Source organism: Rousettus aegyptiacus, unplaced genomic scaffold, assembly GCF_014176215.1.
Source record: "Rousettus aegyptiacus isolate mRouAeg1 unplaced genomic scaffold, mRouAeg1.p scaffold_m13_p_12, whole genome shotgun sequence".
Lineage (NCBI taxonomy): Eukaryota > Metazoa > Chordata > Mammalia > Chiroptera > Pteropodidae > Rousettus > Rousettus aegyptiacus.
In genome coordinates this window covers 5,435,699-5,457,704 of record NW_023416287.1, presented here as the reverse complement: position 1 = coordinate 5,457,704, position 22,006 = coordinate 5,435,699, and the positions used below count along the sequence as shown (strand labels likewise).

The 22,006-nt window shown below is 41.5% G+C and overlaps 1 long non-coding RNA gene and 1 pseudogene across 1 annotated transcript; one reads left to right on the top strand and one right to left on the bottom strand.

The window, feature by feature from the left end:
* Positions 1 to 6,385: 6,385 nt before the first annotated feature.
* LOC118610205 lies at positions 6,386 to 6,504 on the bottom strand (annotated as a pseudogene).
* A 3,509-nt stretch (positions 6,505 to 10,013) lies between these two features.
* On the top strand, positions 10,014 to 21,743 carry LOC107498134. Its single transcript, XR_001593949.2, has 3 exons — positions 10,014 to 10,101; positions 16,564 to 16,742; positions 21,060 to 21,743. It is a non-coding gene; the product is annotated as an uncharacterized LOC107498134 (long non-coding RNA).
* Positions 21,744 to 22,006: the final 263 nt, after the last annotated feature.

Here is a 22,006-nt window from a genome sequence, read left to right as displayed (position 1 = left end):
CGCAGACATGGGACATCGTGGCTCACTGGCCAAAATCGTATCACCTGCTTATTCCTAGACCAGTGGTTCTCAACCAGGTGTGTTTCTGCTCTACAGGGGACGTTTGGCAATGTCTCGAGATATTTGTGGTTGTCACAGCTAGGGCAGAGTGGGGTGTTGCTACTGGTGTCTAGAGGCCAGGGATACTGCTAAACATCCTACAGTGCACAGGACAGCCCCCTGACACACACACACACACACACACACACTCACACTCACACTCACACACACACACAGAGCCTAGAATTAATCCGGCCCCCAATGGCAAAAGTTCTGAGGTCCAGAAATTCTGTTCTAAACTGCTCACAGATAAAGACAAAGGAACATAGAGATCTTTGTGTTGGATTTAATTGTCCCACCTTCTGCCACAAGAGAGAGTCCCGCCTCCCCTCTGCAGCAGCACATCTGAGGAGAGTTAGGAGTCTGTGAACGAGGAAGAATGGGATGGTTGTCATGCTGTGTACGCAGCCAGGAGTGTCTGTCGCATACCAAAAAAATAGAGTCTACTTAAAAATTGAGAGAGAACAATATAAAAACAAATAATATTTTCATATGTATGTAAAAGATTGAAAGGGTATGCCCTAAACTGTTGGAGTGATTAACTGGGGAGGAACAGATCTGTGAGGGATTTTTATTTTTATTTTTGCACCATTTCATAGTTTTAAATTTTTCTGTAATGATCATGTCTTACGTTTACTGTCAGAAAAAAAAAACAATTTTAGTAAAATTTTGGTATAAATCTGGCAAGAATATAGTTCCTGAGGTGTTTTTTTCTTTTTCTTTTTTGCACTATACTACTATTTTCTAAAGTCAATTGATGAAGTTTCAAAACTGGAGTGGACATGTCTGTGAAACCTGACTAAATCTGACATTTCGGACAAAAGTTTGACTTCCTAGATTACAGCTGAAACTGAGTTAGAATGATCTACAAATGCTCAGGTCGCTTATCTGTTTTGAATACCCTTATTTTCCATGCACGGCATTGAATGGAATGGGGATCGAAGTGGAAGTTAGAAAGTCTGGCTTCTAGAACACAGTCTGTTAGGCACGAGAAACTGGGCCAGTTGTTCATCTATCATAATAACAATAGTACCCAAAGGAAAGGAAATCGCTGTCTCAGAGAGAGACCCGCACTCCTGCAGTATTGTTCACAATGGCCAAGATATACAAACGACCTGAGCATCCATCAAGGGATAAATGGCTACAGAATGTATGTAGAGGTATACATAGACTTCTCTATCTAATGGAAAGTGTACATGTGTGTATGTGTGTATACACATGGAATATTATTCAGCCGTAAAAAAGAGGAGATTTTGCCATTTGAGACAATGTGGATAAACATCAAGGAAATAAGCCAGATACAGAGAGATAAATACTATATAATATCACTTACACATAGACTTTTTTCCTTTAAAAAAAAAAAAGGGAAAATTATAGAAATAGAATGTAAATGGGTCGTTGCCAGGGGTTGGGGGCTGGGGGAAGTGGGGAAATGTTGGTCAAAAGTACAAACTTTTGGATATAACATGAGTAAGTTCTGAGTACCTAATATACAGCATGATGACTATAGTGAATAATACCATATTATACACTTGACATTTCCTAAAAGAGTAAATTCTAAGCATTCTTACACACAAAATAAGGTAAATCTGAGATGTTGGATATGTCAGCTAACTTGATTATGCTAATCATTTGATAATATATATATATATTATCAAAACATCACTTGGTACAATTTAAATATATTACAATTTTATTCACCAATTATACATCAATAAAGCTGGGGGAAAGTAGAACCTACTGTGTGCTGGACACTGTTCTATGAACTTCACAGCCATCTGCTCCCTGAGTCCTCACAGCTGCTGTGAGGGGCAGATGTCCCTGTGACCCCGTCTCAGACAGGTGCACACAGAGCCCCGGCTCCTCCCCTACGGTCACAGCGCTGAGTGGCGAGTTGAGGGTTTGAAGTCAGGAGTTCTGGGCCCAGAATTCACGCTCGGGGCCCCTGTATCGTCAGGTCATGCCCGGCTACTACACTGGCCTCCTAATTTGTCACCTCCCCAGGGTCTTGGCGCCCATCGGTCCATCCCTTCCCTTTCTCGCCACGAGAGTCATTTTTCCAAAGTGCAGTTCCTGTCACTCACCCTCTTGGAATCTCTCAGTAATTTCACGTTCATGCTGCGGAGAACCGAACGTTCAAGCCTGGGGACCACAGCAGGGCAAGGCGTGTCGTGCCCCCTCCGCCCCTGGGGGGCCAAGCTCAGCCTTCAGACAGGTGCGGTTTGTCGTGCGCAATGGTTTAACGTCTTAAAAATTCCTTGTTAGCCTCTAAAGTCCTGGAGAATGAGAAAATAGCCACACAAAACCCCAAGAAAGGACATTCTGTAGGACGACTGACCTGGCCTCCCTAACAAGGGAGAAAGAAAGAGAAAAGGGGCTGTGCCGGACCAGAAGAGACTGGACTGACGGACAACCCAGTGCCATGGCCGGGCCTGGGCTGCTGCTTGGTTTGGATAAACCAGCTGCAAAGGACATTTGGGGGGGTGGGGGGGGAGGGTCAGTGGGGAGATCGGAATGCGAAGTGGTACTAGATAAGAAAACAACGTACAGAAATGAAAAGGTGGGGTTCGTTAACTCGCGAAATCAGGCATGATCGCCTTTTGGGAAAAAAAATACGTGGATGCTTATCTAATGCACAGAGAAGAAGATCGGGAAGCCTAAGGTGTTAACAGAGGTTAGAGTCTGATGCTTTTATTTTTCATTATTGTTTGACACGATTTTCTAATTTTCTACCAAATACACATATATTGCACTTGCGAAGACGAAACGTTATTTTTAATTAAAGTAAAATAACCTGGAAAGTTTACATTATAAAATCCAGGTTTTTGGCTTATCTTGAAAAATTGCAAGACGTTCCTCGATTTCCTCTGAGCTCAATCAGGGGGGAGCAAAGGGTGAGGTGCCCCCTTTGGATGAGGCGTGGACTCCAGTTCAGAACCATCCCATCTGGCCTGCTTGCTTGTTCTAGTCATTCATTCATTCATTCATTCATTCACTCATTCATTCAACAGATATTTTTGAGGGCTCCCTTGTTCCCCGCACTGTTCTGGACCCAGTGAATGTAATTAAGTCTCTACCTTTGTGTAACTTAGAGTCTCATGAGGGTGAACAAATCGTGATCAAACAAATAGCTGTTTAACATGTTTCAGGTGGGAATACAACGGAAGAAACGGGCTGGTGAGGGGAGCGGCTTCGGCTACGTGGGCAGCTGAGTGAACGAGAATGAGATCCGGGCTGGAGGGCCGAGCTCGAGGGGCGGCAGGTGAGCCTTCAGCAGGCAGATGGGTTGCAAAGCCAAGGGAATGGGTGAGGTCGCATGGCAGGGACTGCAGTGAGTGCCCTTTTGTACCCCGGGATGTTCAGAAGCACCCAGGAACTCAACAGTACTCTCCGCCTATGTCTTGACCCAACTGACAAATACATAAGAAACAAGAAAAAGAAAAAGAAGAAAGGTGAAAACAAATGGAGACCAAGAGAAATAGCACTAGTGAAGTGGGGAGTTTCTTGGCTCTGGACTTCGAGAGGGACAGGCTCCCCCTCCGGTGACGGGCAGCCCAGGACAGCACCGGACGTCGCCTCCAGGGCAGGGTGGTGACTGGAAGCGTCTCAGTCCAAACATTAAGGGCTGAGCTAACCCAGCCGGGTTTTCCTCCCGCCAGATGCATCCGCGTCCCTTGCCTGTGATGGCAGGAGACCCGTAAAGGTGGAGAGGGGCCAGGGTGGGCGAGGGGCACTCCTCACCCGTGGGGAACACCGGCGCCCAACCCACCATCGTTTCTCAGTTCTCTTCTTCCTTGCCTCTGAGCGGGAGGCCACCACAACCACACCTACTCAAGCCTCCCTAGACACCTTGTAATAATAATAGGTGACATTTACTCTTTGATCACTTGGCGCCGGGGGCCTTTCCAAGAACTCTTGTGCATATAAGCTCATTTAAACCTTACTATAATCAGATGCTATACGATCCCATCACACGGATGGACACAGGGGTGAGGCGGGGGGAATTCATGTCACCTGTCCAAGGTCTCATAGGTCGCTAACGAGGGAGCCAGGGTTTGGATCTGCCACTCTGGCCCCACAGTATGGAGATAACTCTCATTTCCATAACAGGGAAATAGGGTGTTCCAATCCCAGTTTTGATAGTCCCTGGCTGTGTGTGTGCACGTACCTGGGGGTAAGTTACTTACCTTCTCTCAAGCCTCAGTTTGCTCCCTCCTAAAATGGGATAAAGATAATGAGAATCATACTGGCCTCAAGGATGGGTTATAACAGTTAAATGACAAAGCACCTAAAGCGGGTCTCAGGGATCTACTGCCCCAGGCCAGTCCCGGCAACTGCCTGTTTTTATAAAGTTTTATTGGAAGGCAGTTGTGCCCATTCATTTATGGGTGGTCTATGGCTGTCTTCTCATGACTAGTTGGTGGTTGAGACACACTATACGACTCTCGAAACCTAAAATATGTGCTCGCTGACTCGTTACAGAATAGGGTTGCCGACCCCTGGGCTAAAGCACTCAGCAGGGTCCCTTACACCTGGGAGACAGCCGATATTTATATTTTATATAAACTGAAGAAGAGACATCGGGTCCTGTTTATCATTCTTTCCCTGGGTCCAGCAAAAGCCTTGCACACATTAGGTGTTTTGTAATAATAATAATAATAATAATTATTATTATTATTATTATTATAATGTTAGCACAATCAGTGATAATATAATAATAATTATGACAAAGCATTCAGAAGAAACCGGTTAATAATACACCTTTAGGCACATTTCAAATATCAAACGCCCCCAAGTTGCTGTTTCGGTATTCTGCGATTTCAGTTAAAATGCAAGTAATTATAGAATATTGGAATGTCATTCAGCTGGCTTGCCCTTACATGGGCCGGGTGGGAGGAATGTGTATGGGAGGGGTGGGTTGATGTGGAAGGAGACCAACTTTGTTGTCTTTTATTATTTTTGAAGCTATATTGATCATAAGACAAAATACACGTTCATTTCGTAAGCTTTAAATGACGCGTTTTAATGACTCGGTCCCCTGGGACGGTGATCTTCCGGAGCAGACACAGGAGAAGCGGGTGCTGGACACTGGCTGACAGAGCGACAAGGTGCAGACAGCGGGAAAGGGCAGGAAAGGAACGGGAGGAATGTCAGCCGCTCGCCATCCCAGCCCAGCACGGCCCGGATGCGGAGTCGCGAGTCCCACCCCAGTACGCCGCATGCTTGGCCCTAAGCACACTGGATGGGCATTTTGTTTCCCAGCAAGGAATGTTAACTTCCACGCAGAACTTAACCAGAGGCAACACTCAAGGATTCCCCTGAGAACTGAGTGCTTTGTGGCTTCTCCACAACGCGTCTGGTGTGGCGGTGTGATTGGCATGGCCGTCCCACGTCCCCCGGCCGCCTGCAGGTCCCTCGCGGGATGCACCATCTTGCTGTCGGTCACTGCGTCTTTACACCCATTTTTACTATTGCTATAAGACAAAAAGGAACGAAGAAAACCCAACTCTTACCCTAAAATACTTCAAAAGCCAAATATAAGGAAGTTTGGGAACTCGCCAGTTGTTTTGCATTAGCTACTTTTTCTGCAATTAGAGCAGAAAACGGTGTTAATAATGCTCAATTCAAGCAACATGACCTCGCTTTATTTAATTTTTTTAAACTTGTTTATGCGAAGACAGTAATCCGTGAACACAGAAACCAGCTCATTGCTGTATGCCCAGCGTTAAAACAACACCCGACAGGTAGCATCGTTCAGGGCTATTTGCCGAAAGGAAGTAAGATGCTTCTATTCCAATATAATATAATATATTGGATGGTGGTACAATGATGAGCGAGATGAACATTTCCTCTGTCTTTCTGGAGCTTATATTTCACTCGAGGGAAACTGACAATGATCAAGAGGACAAAGGAGTTCATTATTACTAATCGTGACAAATGCCCAGAGAGAAACAGAGTGCCATTAAGAGCACAGTGTCTAATGTCAGACTGCCTGGGTCTGAATTTTGGTGTTTGCCCCAGGGCAGGTACTAGGGTGAGACCAGTGAGGCACTGGCCTCAGGCACAAAATCTCAGCAGCCCCAAAACTCAGTGATTGAGATGAATATCATTTTAAGATGATGTTTTAGGTAATCAAATTAATGCCGAAAAAAAAAATCCACAATAAACAAAACATTGAACTTTTATTTATTTATTTATTTATTATTTTTAGGCAAGGCAACCCTTGCCTTGCAACAGATTGCAAGGACCTCCCTTGTCACTTTACAATACAATCCCTTATTTTTCATGCCTACAGCACCTGGTCTTCCTGGGTGGTCTCCCATCCAAGTACTAACCAGGCCCAACCCTCCTTAGCTTCCGAGATCAGATGGGATCGGGCTTGTTCAGGGTAGCATGGTCACAGATGTACCAAACTTTCAAATAAATACAGGATTGAGATTAGGGTGCCGTGAGTGAGGTGAGTCATTCGTTTCTCCATTTACAAAATGGGGCAATAGTATCAACTTTCAGGATTAAATGTTGGGGAACTCGCACAATTGCTCACACACAGGAAAAGCTCAATAAATGGTAGTTGTTATTATCTTATTATTTCCATCAATGTTAAGAATCCTTTTGAAGTCCATCATGGAAGAAATACTTAAGCAATAATATCCAAATAATTCGGAAAACTAAAGGGGCTGGTTACTGAATTTTGTCAAACCTAAAACATCACCGCTTACGAGATGCTCCATTGTTTTATGGACTATTAAGAAAGAGAGAAATGCTTTTAAGTATAATTGCAAAATGCCATCGATTGCAAAATGCATCCTAATTTCAGTGGTGTTAAAAATGTAAAAACTAAAGTGTACCTTAGAATCAATAAAGTACTAGATTACCCCAATTCCGTGACATTGAAACACAAATGTGTATATTAAAAATGACCTATTTCCAAACAACTGAGTATTTAAATAAAAACCATTTTTGGAAATTTTGACTAGTTTATAAAATCAAAATTCTAGAACCCCTGGGCATCAAGACCCGTTTTGTATAATGATGATTGTTAAATAAAAAAATATATATATATATAAATAAATGAATGGATGAATAAGAAATGAAATATTAGTTAAAGCTGTAATAAAAATCTCTGCTCATAAACAGCAATAGGAATTATGTAAAACAACCACACATGCCCTGGAGGAAGGCAGATGGAAAACTATAATGATGCACAAATAAGGGAGACTTGGGTAGACATTTTTTTCATTAAAATAGTAGTGTTGATGCCATACTGCCCGGGTTAACCTAGGAAGTTTTTAGAGCTCTACATCCTCTTAACAAATTAACACTATGTTAAAATCTACTTACATAGTGAGCACCTGACCTGTAAATTTGTAGTCATCATTTTTAGGAGATAAATTTTAATAAACATTGTGTAAATGAATAAATGAATTCTGTACCTATGGGTCTCTGAACACAAATCTCTGACTGAACATGATATAATCTGCTAATTTAATCACTGATTGAATCAGTCCAATTTGAACTTCAGGAAAATATTTGGATTACCCCCACAGAGAGAGTATTTATAAACAGCAAACCTCCTTTCCAAGGGATTGGGTTTGTTGTAGGCAGTTGAGGTCTCTGACATTTACTTTGAAAAACTGTCCATTTTCTAGACCATTATTATTTTCAGACATTTTACAAGAAAGGAAGTCAATACACATTCCTGAAACTAATAAATTATTTTCCTGCTTTTTCAGAGATAATTTTTTATAGTCACTTTGTTTAGTTACACAAAGTAGTTGTTTTCCAAGATTTGCAGTGTATATGTATATGTGTGTGTGTATAGACACACACACATACACATATATATCCACACATATTTTTTATATATATATACACACATATATATATATTTTAGAAGACTTTCATCTAAATTGCCTTCTGATAATATCACCATTTCATATTGTTTCTTTGTTCAGTTAAGTACATACCTTAGCATTTTATAGAATTTGGTAAATATTATTACTGTACCTTTTAGGTTATATTCCTTTAAAGAAAGCAGGGACAAAAGTATACCTCCCATGTTGAATTCGGAGTACGCAGGCTTCTCTTTCTCCTCCCCCCTTTTTTTAAAAATGTATTTTGACAGTTGAAAACAGGTGCTAATTCAGTTCATTCACGATATGAGAAAGATCAATGTACATTTGAAACTCCTTTTTCTTCAGGGCAGAAAATTGTAAGGTTGAGCAAAACAGAAAACAGAGCCCTTTTCTAAATATAGCAATGTCATATGACCCCATCGTCTTTGTAGTCACAGCTTTAAGGTATTAGACACATTGCTTCATGGACGTAGCATGTAATTACTCTAGGAAAAAGGGAGCATGACCAACCAGCACAGATATAAATGTTGGGCTTCTGTCTGTTCTTTTTGATCTAAGGAAATAAACTTTCAAATGTTGTTGGGCCGTCCCCACGTGACAGTTTGTCATTTGGGTAAACTTTCCCACTGCACACAGAAAACAGTTCTTCCATCTCTTGGGTTTTATTTTTATACCCCTTTCACAGCAGCCGATATTTAAACACTTCACACGGTAGGGTTTTTTTTTTTTTTTTTTTTTTTTTTTTTTTTTTTTTCCGTTTTCTTCTTTAACTGTGAGGCCTCACACTGAGGCTAATTCAATTTTGTCAGTTATCATGACCATTCATGCCAACATCATACATTCTCAATTTAGATCTCTTGTAATTCATCTCTGACTGTGGTGTTTCGTTTGTTTTATTTTTAAAGAACTCTTTATAGGGTAATTTGGACATATATCCTTAAAACCTTTAGGGTTTTCCTTCTTATTTTTCTTTTTAAAGAGCATTTCAGGTTTACTGCTTTTCTGGAACTTTCACTTAAAGATTAAGTTGGGAATGAGAAGATTAAGAGCTATCACTTCATTTAGGTATGTGTATCTGCAAACTAAAAACTTTTAAATGCCCTTTTTATTTTGCAGGAGGTAAATTTTTTTTTAGCCCTTAAGCAAGAGTTTGCAAAAGCAAGCCGAGGTTAGGAGCTGAAGACTTGCTTTAGCGTGGGGAGGGGGGCGGTGAATAGGGGAACAATAGACATTAAAATTGAGAGAAAGCCTACCCAGCTTTGGGAAAAAGCAGTGGTTCTCACACTGCTATCAGCATTTATCAGCTATCAAAGGGGAAATTTTTACGTATTTGCCTCCGGGCTCAAGGGAGGGAAGGGTTAGGAGGAAGTAGCTAGGATTGTCCCACACTTGAAGGAAGTAGAAGCCTCAGCTGGTTTCTAAAAATTCAATTAAAAAAAAAAAAATGTAGCTCAGACATATAGCAAGTTGTGGACCAGAATGGAGAATTTGGTTTTAGGATTCTGGTGTTTTTACCTGGAAACTTATCACATTGGTCCTCTTAAATATATTCAATAATAATACCCATTGATTAGTTTCTGATGTTCCTTATGAAATCCATGTTTTTCATAAACCTTTTCCTACATAGTGACTTTTAAAAAATAACTGGCATGCATTTCGATATTATGGTATAGTTAAAATTATTTTTTACACAATGCCATATATATATATATCTCTATACCTTTACACAATGCAATGTGTATTTGTGTGTGGGTATACCTTATTGCTAAACTGTACACCTGAAACTTACTGGATTTCGTTAACCAATGTCACCATAATAAAAAAATAAATAAATAATCTATTGTTGGGCACTTGAAAAAATAATAAAACAATTTTTTTAAATGATGTATTCTTGACAAAACAAAAGACTCCAAGTGTCTTTCAATATTCCTCTTTTCAAAACAACCCTTGAGAAGTTAGATTAAACGTTGAGTTGGTCTCTATGACCTTTACTTGTTTTTAAAAAATTAAAAATTAAACAAACTGCTTTGGTGGAATGTCCCTAGCAAAACGATAAATCATAGCTTTATCAACTTCCCCAGAGGCCTCCAGAACAAAAGAAAAACATTCAGCTACGTTCAAAGGCTCTGCAAATTCATCCTAAAAGGTAATAGTATTCCCTGCTCTGTATTTTGTTCACCGTGCGGGATTTAAACAATTAGCTGTGTAAACAGGCTTTCCTTTTTGATGCTGAGTGAGGACTCGGGCTCAGAAGGAAACCAGAGAAAACTCAGCTCGACTCGACTGCCCCAGCCTCAGGTTTAACTTTGTTAACGGCAGAACTGAAGGGCTGCTACGTGTTGAGTGATCAAGAGTTGAGAGTTTCAAAGTTAAGGAAGCAGTAAACTCATTTCCAAGAGTCGCCTACCAAATTACCCCTGCTTCTAAAAATGGAAGCTTCCTTTGTGTTTCAGAGCCTGTGCACAGAGCGTTTTCCTACGGCAGGACGCTCCCTCATTCTCTTCCCTGCCCTCTTTTAATAATCCAAAGTACTTGAGCATTCATTAATACTCAAATGGGTTTTGTAGTTTACTTTGTACAGTGGTGAGCGTGGTAAGAAGGAAGACTTCCTCTAACAGCAGGATCTACGGACATTTTCTGCCTCTTTTCAAAACCATCCTGAGTCTTATTCCTGGCTTCTTTTCTGATTGATTACTTACTTGGCTCACAAGGTTATTCGGGAACTACACTCCACCGGCAGTGAGCTTTCTTTGGGAGACAAATTCATTAAAATTCACTGTGTTTTATGACTTGAGTTGGCCCATGATGCAGAATTTTCCTTTTCTAAGAAAATCTAGACAAAGTCCAATCATTACAATAAAAGAATGAGTTGGATTAAAAAACAACAAAAACAACAACAACAACAACACTATTTTCCCATAATTCCCTAATCATTTTCATTTCATCTCAAGAAGAGAGAATTTAAGATCTCCAGAAATATCCGGCTTCCCTTTTTTTTTTTTTTTTCTTATATAGTCCGTAGGTCAAAAAACCCACATGTAGTAACAGGAAATGAACACATTAAATATGTTTTTAAAATTCTGTCATGTACAAATCACTTAAACTTGACTCCTCAAAACTTTGGTCCTGTAGAATTTTCACCGAAGTATATAATATTTTCACACCTATATGTATATTTACATGTTTTTATGCACATAAATACTTAGGCTCAGTGAACTTATTGAGAAAGTAGGCCTGGAATCAAGATCTTAAAACTACAGCAGCTGAGAATTGAAAATCATATAATTTTGTTTATTGCAGGTCTTTGATTAAATAAAAGTAAATTTAGGCTGAGAAAAGCTGGGTCTTTGGTTAATGGTGCTGGTTTCTGTTTCCTCATCTGTAAAATGGGTCCATTGGGAGACATGATTTTAAGTTATTTGAATGTCTGTGATTCGGGAAGCATTGGATTTGGATCATGCAGAGGAGGACATCCAAGACTCCGGGTGACTGGTCAGCCCCACCTGTCCATCAACTGGTTGGTTTACTTTGGCTCTGGAGAGGCATTAGCCATCCTTAAGGAAAACTTGGGCTCTGGCAGCTGGGGGTTCCTGCCCATTTGGGTCTGTGCGTTTTCACCAGCCTTTGACTCAGAAGAATCCAATTAGAGTCGACTGACTCCTTTAGTGCAAGTAGCAGCAGATACTAGAATATCCAGAATTGTCAGAATCTCGTTTCCTGCTTCGCCCAGCCTTCCTGTCTCCATTACACATAGTTTTCAGCTTTGCCAGAATTTCCTCAACTACTCATAATTTCAGGCTGAGCATTAATGATTTATCCAGCAAAAGTTATTAAAATTGACTGTGGTCTCCGAAGAAAGGATAGTTTGTCAAACCTACATCTCCAGACTAATTGGATATATTTTGCATGAATTGTGATTAATGCTAGGTAATTTCAGAGGATGGCTTTTACTAATTAATAAATCCATCATGTTGATACATCTCCGCAGGCTTAACTTCTTAAGATCATTCCTTGTTCAAAAGCAGGATCTCAGAGATACCTAGTTTAGAGGTTTAATGTAACTCTTCTTAAGAAAGCAAGCAGATTGAGCAATACTTTAATTCAGAAACAAGTTGCTCAATGAATGTCCTCTGAAAATAACAAGGCTGAGACAGAGAAACGATAAAACACAGGCAGTATACTGTTGTATTTCTGCTCTTGACTGATTTCACATTTACAACAAAGTTCTCATTATTATAAAGGATCAAGAAAGGTCAGCTGAAAGCACCAAATTCACTTCAAACAAACAGATAAAGAGAAAAACTTCTCTGAGATGTTATAATACATCTGGCTCTGAAACTCTACATAAAGCTTATGAAATAAATGCAGGTAAAATTTTGTCTTCTGAACACAGAAGAGTTTAGCTATTTAAAAAAGTACTGGAGATATGGTTTCAAGAAGGGAAAATGGTTTGTGTTTTTCTTATCGCATTGAAAGGGACACACACACACACACACACACACACACACACACACACCCTTTGACAGAAAGCAGTAAGAGGTCATTCAAAGGATCTCCCTGCAGTTAATGGCGGTGGGACCTGAGCCAGGTGATAAACACTCACCTGGAACTTTCTAGAACAAAAAAAGAAAAACAAAAGTTAATCCAATTCTTGTGTAAATTAAACCTAAAATGACTTTCTCAAAGTTTATTTTCTGTTTTCTGTTACTAGGGTATTTTTTAAATGTCTCCATGAAGAAATGGGTATTTATCTAGTGAATGTCTTTATTCAAAAGAAGGCTGAGCCCCGCTCACAGCGCTGGAGGGGTTTACAACCGCATAGAACACTTGGAGAGCCACAGTTTTGTCCTTCTAGAATATTCACTGAAGTAGACCTCAGTGACTGTGGGCCCAGGACTCTCCACATTTCTTCCTTGTCAGGTTTCTCTGGATGGGAGGGTGAAGAGGGTTTGGGAGGGGAAAGTTTTGAAGCACATTTCTCCCCAAATACCCTTAATAGCTGTTGCATATAATTCTTCTCCTTTGAAATGCAAATATGGCATTCACAGCCAATCAGGTCTACTGAGTGGATTTGCATTTAGTCATTCAGTCGTTTTGATTGGGGGGTGGGGTAAGGTAGGGGCTGAGGAGAAGGAAGAAGAAGAAAAGGAATTGTTTTTTTTTTTTAATTAAAAAGAGGGAGAGACAGTAATAATAACAATCACGGTGATAATTAGGATAGCCGATTTGGATGGATGTTTCTGAAATACTAGGTTTGGGCTAAGGGCTTTCGGTTCTTATTCCCTGAACCTCTGGTTGGGTAAACCTCACCCTAGCTGACAGACACACCTCGGTTTCCTAAAATCCTTTCGTCATCTGTCCCGAGGGCATCTTTGTTTTTCCTACCTTACACTCCCACTCTTGCTAAGGGCCATCTACGCAAGAAAGATACACCATTCAGGGTGAAATTATGACGTTTTTCAGTTATCATGTAATAAGGGAAGGGTTCTCCTATGGTGTAAGGTATCAACTTTGATGCCCCACACATTCGCACATACCCTTCCTCCCTTGGAGCCGGAGGACCTTGGGCGACCGCTCCATACCTCAGTTTTGCCACCTGTAAAATGGGTATAAAATAATGTCATTGCCCGCTAAGCATCATTATGAGGACCAAGCATGCCGATGTGTCTGTCTGGCCCAGAGGAAGCTTCAGATAAGGCTGGCCACTGTTTTCGTGGTCGTTTTTTTCAGGGATTGTCCGTTAACAAGCTACTAATGGTGAAGATGCCATGACTTTTTTCAGCCTGAAATTGGACTGATAAGCATCTAAAGAAAATATTAAAAATCAGTGATTCTTGAAAAAATTTATCTCACCGACATGACTTACCCACTATGGAAACTTCTAAAAGCTAAATTAACTTTAAATGAGCCCATTTTTAGATACGAAATTCCAGACCCTTGAGCCCAATTTGTTTCTTAAGAACATAGTAATTCCATGAGGAAAGGAACGGAATCCCCCCACAATTTTCTACAGTGGGCATTTGTACCGTACTAAGCGATCAGGTAAGGAAAAGTAATACTGTCAGGTGTTAATAGAACACCTGCATGGGCTAATTTCAGTAATTCTTTTTTTTTTTTTCTCTCACTAGAGAAAAGTAGATTTTCAGGTCAAATGGTATAATGGTGCCTAAAAATCTTAAGAGTTTCATCTCTCGGCGTAATCACGTATGTTTTTATTCTTGGTGTTTTTAAGTGCGTTCCTTGTTTTTCTTACTCATTTTTACCAACGATCTGTCTTCATTTTACTGGACTTTGCGTATTAGTTGTTTTTTTGATTCATGTCACCATTTTCTGCTTTTAAGTTTACTAATCCCGTTCTTCTAGTTATATTTATAGATCATGTCCACATCTCTGTGGTCTGGAAGGTACATGCCAGCTTGAGACAAGCACCTGGCGTGCCGGCCCGGAAGCCAGGCAGCTAGGATGGGAAAATGCATGTACAGATTGATGTCACCCCCTCACAGACACGGCTTTTTTGTCTTGTTTTGCTCTGAGATTATAACTTTTTTTTTTTTTTACAAGTAGAATGTATTCAGATACTACTCGAATAACTAAAAGTACAAAGACAACACCCCAAGATTCCTTAATCTGCTGCCCACTAGGCTCACCTGCCAGGCCCAAAGGACAGGAAGTGGAGACGAGTGGGCGGGGAGGGTGTGTAAGGGGGCGGACCGGGCAGGAAGAAATGGGGGCGACTCAGGCTGTTTCCTTGGGTCGCCTCGTTCTCAGCCCTTTTCTGTCTCCCCCACCCACGGATTTCCCCAAAGTGTGCAAGGGCCAGCCCACGATGACAGTGTGAAAGTTGGTGCATGCAGTTTGGCAGGGGAGAGTTATAAGTCGAGAGAGAGAGAGAGAGAGAGAGAGAGAGAGAGAGAGAGAGAGATCACGTGATTTTCGGGAACGCCGGCTGCTTCTGTATTTTGCTTCTCAAGTAAACTATACTACATCTCCAAAATGTGTCACCTTAATCGGAGAGAGTGAGGTCACGTTCCCCTGGAAAGGGTCTCTTCTTAAGTTCACATGAACTTATTCTTTGATCCTCCCTCATTGCTCTTGAGATTTACTTCTCTTGCAAATCAAATAAGTCGCTTCTCATTCTGAGAAAAGCTTTCTAGATGTGATTTCCCTTTCGATGAAGTCGTTCTCCAGCACATCCTTTCTTGAAGGGATGTGGGCAAAGGAGACAGGCCTCGGGGCTGAGAACAGTTTAAAAGTCCATTTTCCAAATGCCCTGTCTTCTTACTCAGAGTCTCCAACTGAAATCTCCCAGCTGCTCCAAAGGCATTTGCAACTGCATCTGTGGCTGGAACACCCTTGCTTCCAGGAGAAGCACCCCAGCTTCTCTCTTTGGACTCCAGAGGGGGCTTGGTGAGGTCGGGATGGGAAGAACAGAAAAAAGAAACTGTGTTTTTGTTTCTGAGTAACGCTGCTTCCGTGTGTGTGGGGGGGGTGAGGGGCGGGGGCGGGAATATCGGCTTTGAATTAGCAAGGATTCTAAAACATTTCATCCTGACTCCTACGACTTCAACAAGGCAGGAATACGTAAAATTCAGGGTTGTCCATGTCCTGGGGTGTTTTGATTTCAAGCTTTTGGTTAGGGGAGTATTCCTTAACCCTCTCTTAAAGCACCTCCGAGGTCTGTGACAGGTTGGAGCACCTGCCCCACGGCAGCCCAGAGTGCCGACAACAATCCCAGCCTCTCAGTGAGGAATGAGATGTTTGTACACGAACTGACCTTTAATTGTGTCTTAGAAACTCCTGTCAGATCACCATGTGGTTTCACTTATTCAGCAGAGGTTATTACATTTCAAGCTGTTTTGTGTTAGTTTTCAGCATTTAAATGAAGCATTTTCTCTTTCATATATTTGATGTGGCTCAAAGAAGCTTGCCTTTTTTTTTCCCCCTTCACAGATTTTATTGTCTGATTAGATCTTTTTTTTTTTTTTTTTTGGTCAAGTCAGATCAAAGATGGATTTTTCTCTCTTTAAGGGAGAGCTCTTCTTAAAACAAATCAATAGACTGGATTCCACAGTAAAGAGGCATTTTATTTGAAAGCTTTTGAAAAGGGGAAAAGATTTCAGTGGGAATGAAGAAGAGATGTTTTTATTTTCGCGTTGCATTTATCTGTCAAAGAGTTTTGTGGAAGTAATAATTTGGCATTCTAGACTTTGGATTCACTGTGGAAGGACTTTTTGCAGTCTTAGCTAGATAGACATATTCTGGAAACATCCACTACACATTTGTGACCTGGGGATATCCAAGAGCCAGTAGTTCTTCCAAATCTGTCCCCACTCCCGTCTTTACTATAGAGATGCTGGCCTCTGCTCAGGCTGTCCTGCCCACCTGAAATGTCCTTTCCATGCCTCCTTGTGGGACAAACCCCTCCCTATACTTCAAAAGGAAACCCAGAAGCTTCCAGAAAGCATTCGTGTTCCCATAGCAAACCCATAGTTACCTCTGTCAAGGGCTCCCACGTGGTAACTGACATTCCGTGTTAATGTGGTGGCCCTGCTTGCTCTCAGTCTTTGGGGCAGGGAACGTGATCTTTGCCTCTGTCCTTCTCCCCGAGCTCGTTGGAGTTCAACATCTATGTGTCGCTATGAACTGAACAAAGACAGAAATGTTCTCCGTACTGGCTTCGCTGTGAGAACGATGATGACGGTCATACTGGGAGTACCTGGCAGTCACACAGTAAACGATAGGCTATGTGGATCCTCCTACACAGTGCTTATGATGATCTCCAGAGAGGTGCGTTTTTCTCAGTTACTGCGTTAATTGATCTGTCTCTTTAGCTTAAAATGTCCTCTCCGTGAGAGCGGGATTTTTTTATCTCGTTTTCTTCACTGCCGTACCCCCGGCATTCACGAAAACGCCAAAGACAGGGCAGTCGCTTAAAAATTATTTGTTGAATGAACAAAGCAATCTAGGCACTATTTTCCCACCTTCCAGAGCTGCCGATGAGAGAAAACTGAGACAGTCATTCGAATAATTCAAACCGAGGAGGACCACGGCCTTTTGCGTTATCAGCATTCGTGGGGCCTCAGGGCTCAGTTACGTGGGTGGAGGTTGCGATGCTTCGGCTGCATTGAATGTGACAGGCTTAGCGTTGGATCCAAATCATTTATCATGTGGTCGAAGCTTCTCCGATGCTCAAAACAATATACATTCTTTATCCGTTCAAATCATCGGGCGATTCCCATGAAAAAATGATGAGAAAGATGCATTCTTTGGTGTCACGAAGAATGGCCGAAACAAAGTTCTAACATACATCTTTTGCTCACCTTTCCTGTAGGACTCTTTCAAGGGATAGGTACTTCACAGAACTTGTTTGACTTGACCGTAGCCAAGGAAATTTAAAAAGTCACAACATTTGGTGCGTAGAGCACACGCTCCCTCATGCCAGGGACCAGCAAGATTCTGTTCCCTGCTGTATTCCACGGTCCTTGGCAGAGCACCTGGACTCAGTGGGCGATCAAGAACTGTGTTGGATGGATGGATGGAGGGATGGAGGGATGGAAGGATGAATGAATGAGTAGTGTCTAGCTCGGCTACTGTCATGTCGCTTGAACTCTAGGCGCCATCTGAGACCATGAAACGTTGTGGGAGAAATCTCCCCTGCGTTTACAATGTCGCGGTCGGATGGCTAACCATGTAATTTGAACATTTAGGTGGCCATTTCTATGCCCAATTAAAAGTTTCCAACCACAGTTTTGCTTGTGTGAGTGTCACTCCTGCAATTAACCACGTGTGTAAAATGCACTAGGTTTTTTTGTAATGGAAGAAACAAGGGAATGTGTGTGTGTGTGTGTGTGTGTATACACCTGTGAAAGAGAGGTGAGCATCGAAGGAATTCTAGGAGTGAAAAACAACAGAAAAAATGAAAGCTATGAGATAATGTTCTTTTTTTTTTACCCCCCACCCCCACCCCCCTTCTTAAGAGCACAAGGCCTCTGAAGGCAGATCCAGGCCCTGGCAAAAAGAAAAACCAAATCAAGGTCAAGGCAAGGTCCGGCCAGCTAAATACGTTTCCTCAGTGTATTGGTTAGCTTTTTGCTGTGCAAAAAAACAAATGGAGTGGCTTAAAGCAACCAATTGCTAAAAAAATTATTTTAAGGCCTAATTTTTTTTTTTAGAGCAATTTTAGATTCACAGCAAAATTGAGAGAAAGGTATAGAGGCTTTCCATACACCCCTCCTCTTCCACACACACACGGCCTGCCCCCAACAGTTTTTTTTCTAGGTCATATTCTCCTAGCTTGAGCCAGATAGGCTGGTGACTGTTGGGTTTTCTCACAGGTTTGTGGCCGGGTGCTAGATGATGGAGAATGGCCCCCAGCCATGTCTGCTGGCGGTCAGCTGGATAGTCCAGGAGTCCTCAGCTGGGACAGCTTGTCTCTGTTCTGTGTGGTCACTTATCCTCCAACAGAGCAGCCCGAACTTCTTCACCTGATGGTCTCAGGGCCCCACAGGACAATAAGTGAAATCCGCAAAGTGCTTTGAGGCCTGGGCCCAGGCCCATAATGCTAATAAAGCACTACCAGAGCGGAAAACTGAGTCAGGCAAAATTAAGTAATGTAATCAGTGAAACGGCTCTGTCAGACACAAACCACTGGATGTCAACACAGGCATGAGAGTCACCGCGAAGGCTGCCAGGTTTGGCCAACCAGCGTCTGCATGCAGTAGTTGGTACGGACTTGTACTAAAAATTTACTCGTTGTTGATCCGCAAGTCAGGTTTCACTGGGCGTCCTGTATCTTTCTTCCGGCAACCTTACTGTCCCCCTCCCCCACCACGTTGTCCATCTCTCCCGTTTTATCAAGATACCTAGAACTTGCCACGTGACAAGTGACCGAATGAACTACAGACAGAGTGGGGCCATCAGGGTCGACTGCACATGCAATGATAGTAAAGCTTAAGGTCTCCCTTATCAGTTTTATATAAGAAGCAGAACGATATAGAAGTTTTAATATTTTCTCTTGCCGCCCAGTGGATTGCCCTGTCCACTTCGGAAGACACTACCCTCCGAGCCCCTGAAGGCAGAGATCCCTTCTTACCGGCTAATTACGAGTTCCTTACAGATTAAGAGCAAAAGTTTAAAATCGTCTCTCAGTCTCCTCGTCTGTGAAATGAAACTAATAACAGTGCCCACTTCATAAAGCCACGTGAGGATCCTATGTATAGTATGTGTAAAATGCTTAGTGCAATGTCAAACACATAGTAGGCCCTCATTGCATGTCAGCTTTATTATTAGTATTACTATTATTGTTCTCGATGTTATTGGCAATCATAGTTGGTCAAATTCAACTACAGGAAAAGCTAACTCGTTTTTAAAAAAGGAATTTAAAAATTATTTTGACACTCCGGATATCTTTTTAAAAAGGAGATCTAATACAACCCGAAGTACGTAGATTTGGTATTCTCAAGACAGTAGGACTTCACGTACATTTCAAATTCAACAGTAAAGCGGAGACCTTAAAGCACTTTAATGTATATACGCTTCTGCACACGCCTTCCATTGTCTTCAGATGTGTATTAGACCCTTTAAGTTTGGAAGGAAGAGCTACAGCTCTGCTAACTCGAGGTATCGGGGACTGGCGTATGGTAATGACGATAACATCATACCGAGACCTGGGTCAAGATAGTGGACTGTGTGACCTCCTAAGCCTTGGTTTTCACACCTTATCTCCAACACTTAAGACGCTTACATGAACACTGGATGAGCAAGCACATTATTTTAGGCTCCAACGTGCTATGCACATACTATTGATTATTAAACCTAAGAAGCACTTGCTTCGTTTGTGGCCGAATAGTATAAATCCACGTTTATACCCCCACAATGATACATTGAAATGATTTTCAAGTTTACGATTGAAAAAATCAAACACCTTACTTACTCTTAAATTCCAACCTTTAAAAATTCACAACATTTCGATAATAGTCAGTGTTTGAGTGAGGGACCTGGAAACTTGCCTTTGTGAGCTGAATGTAGCGATCACGTGATGGACGCAATAGCTAACATCTGACAGGCTCTCCAGATATAGCTGTCGCTGAGAGAAGGAAACGAATGAACGAGTCAATGAATGAATTCAAGACTGCTTTGGGACGTCCGGAGGAAGCGGGTGTATTTTATGTCGGACAAGATCCTGTCCATGGTCATGGGTCTCATTTCACTGCGGCAGGTTGTCTTAGCCCTGCGCTCGATTCAGAGCTGGTTCTTCGGTGCCCTTTGTCTTGGGACCGAAGTCCAATCTAGCCCAGAGAGCCACTCCCTGAAATGAAACATTGAGCACAGCAGAGGCATGATAATAGCTGCCAGATGAGCTTTTGCTTTCTGCTTGGCCCAGGGCTATAGTCATTGAAAGCTGCGCTGGTCGAGTTTGAACTCTTGGGCGGGATGATTTTGACCCACCGTGTAGACTGCGTAACTTTCTGTAAGCGTCTTAACGTGTCCACGGATATCGTCATCCGTGAACTGAGTGAGCCCAGAGAACCTATCTCTCTGAGTTCATACAATTCCAAGAATAGTTATATTTGGATAATATTTATTGGCACTTAATACCTGTCATTTTTTCACTCCTAATCACCACACTTAGAATCCATCCATTAAGGTAGGTAAATTAAGTCATAAAAACATATCCCACCCAATCACCCAATTCAGTAAAAGTATTTCACTTTTCATTTTGAATTTTATATATATATATAAAACATTTTCATTTTTTCTAAATTGTCCGTTATGCAAAAATCTTTGCACACCCCCTGGCCTAGAGGACAGTGAGATGAAGGAATAAAAGAATAGCTGTGAATCTCTAGGAAACAGTATCAGAATACAAAAAAAATTATGATTTTTTTTAAAGCAAGGATGACTCGCACATTATTATCCTTTTGAAGAACTTAGTTGCTGGGGAGAGATTAGCTCCATAGTCAGTGAATTCAGGAAATATCTCCTTCCTTTGAAAATCCACAGCACACGTTTTCATATTAAAGGCACTAAGAAAATGGTCTGCTTTTCCGTAGGCCAGCATCTCCTCTGCTGATGCGACCGCTCACATCTTTTTTGTCGTCGTAGTGCATTTTATCACTAAGATGTGGGACATCGTCTGGAAACCTCTGGCGGATCGCTGTGTCGGTGGGAAACCCAAGCAAACATTGGCTGTGTCCATCGGAAACAGACTGCGACTTCATGGGAGCCGTTGGTTAGCATCCAGGAGGCAAGGCGGGCGGATGAGCAGCTCATTCATTTTTCAACTAATGCTTGTGGTTGTGTGCAGAATCTAAGGCTGAATCACGAATGGCAGAAGACCTGGTGGATAGAAGCTAGAGCTAGGAAGGGGAAAAAGGTGCTGTTTGTTGCTTATACAATGTGAAAAAAGCGGTGTTGGGTCTTCGTCCTTTTAGGGGTGCCCCGTTCAGGATGTGGCACCAGGATGAGGTGCAGAGGGCAAGCTACCGGGTACCACGTGGTGCCTGTTTATAGTGAGAGCTGTTCTAACCTCAGAAAATCACAACAGTGGCCATTATTCAATTTGGGGTCAACACTATTATTTAAATGAGAAAGTTATTTTTTTCAGCTTCTTTATTTATGCGTTTTTGCTTTTTTTTTTTTTTTCCTATTCTGCACCCAAGTTGTTTCTCTGCTTCAAGCATTCCTAGTTCTTTGGAAAAAAAGATTTTTATTGTTGTTGAAACCACCTGTGCTTGGCTTTACAGAAAAATACAAAAAGAATAAAAATTATTAAGCCTCTACAACATAGAAAAGGGCTCTCTTTGTTTTGTTTTGTTTTATTTTATTTTATTTTTTGCTTTTTTGTAGTGTATGTGCTGCCAAAGCAAGCACAATTTTTATTTAAAATACAATATCGGCCTACTATATTGTATTAGTTTCAAGTGTACAATGTCTCAATTTGACATTTATATATCTTATAGTATGAATGCCAATAGATAAAAAAATGTGGTGTACATATACAATGGAATATTACTCAGCCATTAAAAAGAATGAAATCCTGCCATTTGTGA